We start from the raw sequence: 3565 nt of genomic DNA, 5'->3' as shown, positions 1-3565 counted from the left end.
GAGATGAGTGGATAAAAAAGCTGTGGTACATTTACACAATGCAATACTAGGTAGTTGTGAGAAAAAGAGACCTTTTTCCCTTTGAGATGACATGGAGGGACCTGGAGAGTATTATGCTGAGTGAAATAAGCCAGTCAGAGAAAGACAAGTGCCACATGATCTCACTTATTTGTAGATCATAATGAACAAAATAAGCTGTCAATCCAAACAGTTCCAGAATCATGGAAGTTGGTAACAAACTGACAAACCCCAGAGGGATGGGGGTGCTAGAGGAGGGAAGAGAAAAGTCAAAGAACTTATATGCATATATGCTCAACCAGTTGACAGGGACACTAGTCTGGGAAAGGCAGGAGGGTGGTGGGAGCAGGAAAGAGGCAGTCCGTGGGGAACAAAGAACGTCTGTAATACCTTCAACAACAATAATAATAATAAAGATTATCTCTTTGTCTTTAACCTTTTGCATTTTGATGATGATGTGTCTTTGTGTGAGCCTTTTTGGGTTGATCTTGTTTGGGACTGTCTGTACTTTCTGGACATGTATGACTGTTTTCTTCAAGTTGAGGAAATTTTCTGACATTATTTTTTCCAATAAGTTTTCAATTTGTTGCTCTCTCTTCTCCTCCTGGCACCCCCGTGATGCAAATGTTGGTATGCTTGCTCCTTATGTATCCTAATTTTTTTGGATTATTTTTTTTTTATTTTTGCTGTTCTGATTGCATGTTTTTGCTTCCTTAATTTCCAAATCGATGGTTTACTTCTTGGCTTACCTTACTCTACTATTGATTCCCTGTAAATTATTCTTTATCTCAGTTAGTTTATGCTTCATTCCTGACTGGAAATTTTTTATGCTCTTGAGGTCCTCACTAAGTTTTGAAGATCTCTCTAAGTTTCTTGAAATTTTCACTACATTTCTTTAGCTTCCTTATAATCAGTGTTTTGAACTCTGCATCTGATAGATTGCTTATCTGCATTTCGTTTAGTTCTTTTCCTGGAGTTTAGTTCTGCTCATTTCATTCTCCTCCTGTGTTTGTTTCTTTCTTTTCCTTTTTTTCTTTCCGAGCTCACAGAAGTACTTTTTATTTGAGGAAAGGAGAAGTCCGGCTGAAAGGATCACAGTTCCGAGCAGCCAAAACCCGATCGTTAGTGGCACTAATTTTCACTTTGTAGAGTCAATTTAATTAGAAAAGGGTATTGAGGTTATATTTTCCCAGAAGCTGAACAAGAAAAGCAAGGAAAACTGGAAGAGACTTCTAATCTAGGGAGACTGCCCATCGGACCCAAGGCCAGGCTGGCCCCGCCCCACTGGGTCTCCGCAGGGTGCTTCCCTGCACCTGAGGGACACAGCCACACACACTATGCACAGGAGGAACGAAGCAGGGAGGTGGAGGTAGGGCCTGGGGAAGAGCCGGCACCACCGCCTCAAAACTCTTCCTTGAACAGGTAATCGCTGTGGGTGATACAGCTCACCAAGGCACAGACCCTCCAGTTCCTGTTGTAGCTGAGTAAGGTGGTCATATCCTCGCTGCTCAGCTCAAAGTCAAAGACCTGGAAGTTCTCAGCAATGCGTTCCGGGTTCACGGACTTGGGGATCACTACCAAGTACCTCTGTATGGGGAACAGGATCAGAACCTGTGCTGTGGTTTTATTGTACTTGTCAGCTATGGCTTTGATTCTTCGATCCTCCGGCAGGGAAGGGTCCTCAGGCTTGGCCCAGGGCCTATTAGGAGAGCCAAAGGGGCTGCATGCTGTCACCACAATGCCTTTAGATTGGCAATACTGGGTTAACTTCTGCGTGAGGTACGGGTGGACCTCGATCTGGTTAACCGCTGGCTTGTGTTTAAGCCAGGTTTGTTAGGAGCCTCTCAATTTGGAGATGAAGTTGGAGATTCAAATAGCTTTCACCAGCCCTTCATCCACCAGTTCTTCCAGGACCTCCCACGTGTCCAGAAAGCTTGTGTCGGAGGCGATCACGTTGCCCTTCTTGTCCAATGGGAAGAACTCGTTCCCGGGTTTAAAACCGATTGACCAGTGGATAAGGTAGAGGTCCACGTCGTCCAGCTTCAGGTCGCCGAGCGTCTTCTTGCAGGCGACTTTCACCAGGTTCTTCTCATGGTACGTGGACCACAGCTTGTTGATGATGAAGAGGTCCTCACTCTTCACCATCTGCTTCTTGATCTTCTCCTGGATGGCAACCCCCACCTCATTCTCATTCTGGTACACGTGGGCACAGTCAATGTGGCGGTACCCAAGGTCAATTACCAGCTTCACAGCCTCCATCGCTTTGCCCGGAGGGGACTTCCAAGTGCCCAGCCCCACCATGGGCATCTTGGCGCCGTTGCAGAGCACGAGGTGGCGGATGACTGCTGCGATCTACAGACCCAGGCTGGTGGACCAACCCCTGTGTTTATTTCCATTAGGTCCAGTTGCTATGTCTCTGGGGCTTCCTAGGGTGACCTATTCTAGGAGGTGTCCTGTAGGATCCAATGGCACAGCCTCTTTGATCACCCAAGCTGGGCCCTTAAGGTGCACCCCTCATGTTGACTCTACACCTTTCTGTTGTAATTGAGTTTTGATTGCTGTTGGCACATCAATAGGAGGGATTTATTCTGGCTGATCAACTGCAAAGACTAGCTGTGCCCACCAACCACTGACCTCTGACTACCTTGGAGGATCAGCTGGGCAGGGGCCCAACACACAGAGCAAGACTTTCCTCAGCAGGATTCTGGTACCCACTGAATCCACTCCTTGAATGTGTTGCTTGTGGTGGTGGTTGGGTGGTGGTGCTTCAAAGTGGTCTGAAGCTGTCCACTGGGTGTGCTGGCTCTGGGGCAAGTTCAGCCACTGCTTCTTTTACTGGGCTTGGAGGTGCCCTGGCAAAGCCAACCTGTGAACTGTGGCTGGCTTCTTCTAGTGTCATGCCTGGGCCACTTAGTGAAAGGTATGGGCTTTCTGAGTCCAGATGCTGCTTATTTGAGAGAATTTAGAAAAGTCTGAAGCATGAGCCAGACAGCCAATCTTATGGTAAAGCCACTGGAAACAGCTTGGGAGGGCCTGAAAGTTGCCTGAGCCAGGGCCTTAGGGGATTACCAGGGTGGGGCAAAGAGTGAGCCAAGTTGCTGGAGTTTCATCTATGGTACCTCTCTGCCAGCCCAGTTGGTAAAAAGCTCATCAATGGAACAATGGTCTCCATCAGCAAATCTGCCCAGGACAAAGCTGTATCTCCAGCTCTCACCGCAATGCCAAACAGTTCAGTTCTTCCCTATATGTCTCAGGCTCCCCCATGATGGAGCCTGAAAAGAGTGAGTTTGAGTAAGTACATGTACAGGCCCTTTAGGAGGAACTGCCTGAGACTCCTGTATTTTTTGAGAAAATTTCATACTGTTTTCCACAGCAGCCGCGCAACTTACATTCCTACCAACAGTGTACAGGGCTTCTATTTCTCCACATTGTGACCAACATTTGTTATGTTTTGTTTTCTGTTTGTTGTTGTTTCTTTATTATTTTTTACATTAATTAATTTATTTTTGTTACAGGTGTTTCTCCATTTTCCCCCAGATACCTTCCT

The 3565-nt window shown here is 46.5% G+C and overlaps 1 pseudogene; it reads right to left on the bottom strand.

Moving 5' to 3' along the window:
• Positions 1-1419: 1419 nt before the first annotated feature.
• LOC118635272 lies at positions 1420-2917 on the bottom strand (annotated as a pseudogene).
• Between the last annotated feature and the right edge of the window lie 648 nt (positions 2918-3565).

Source organism: Molossus molossus, unplaced genomic scaffold, assembly GCF_014108415.1.
Source record: "Molossus molossus isolate mMolMol1 unplaced genomic scaffold, mMolMol1.p scaffold_m16_p_2, whole genome shotgun sequence".
Taxonomy (NCBI): domain Eukaryota; kingdom Metazoa; phylum Chordata; class Mammalia; order Chiroptera; family Molossidae; genus Molossus; species Molossus molossus.
Note: the sequence above shows the minus strand (reverse complement) of the source record. Positions and strands in the feature narration are given on the sequence as shown.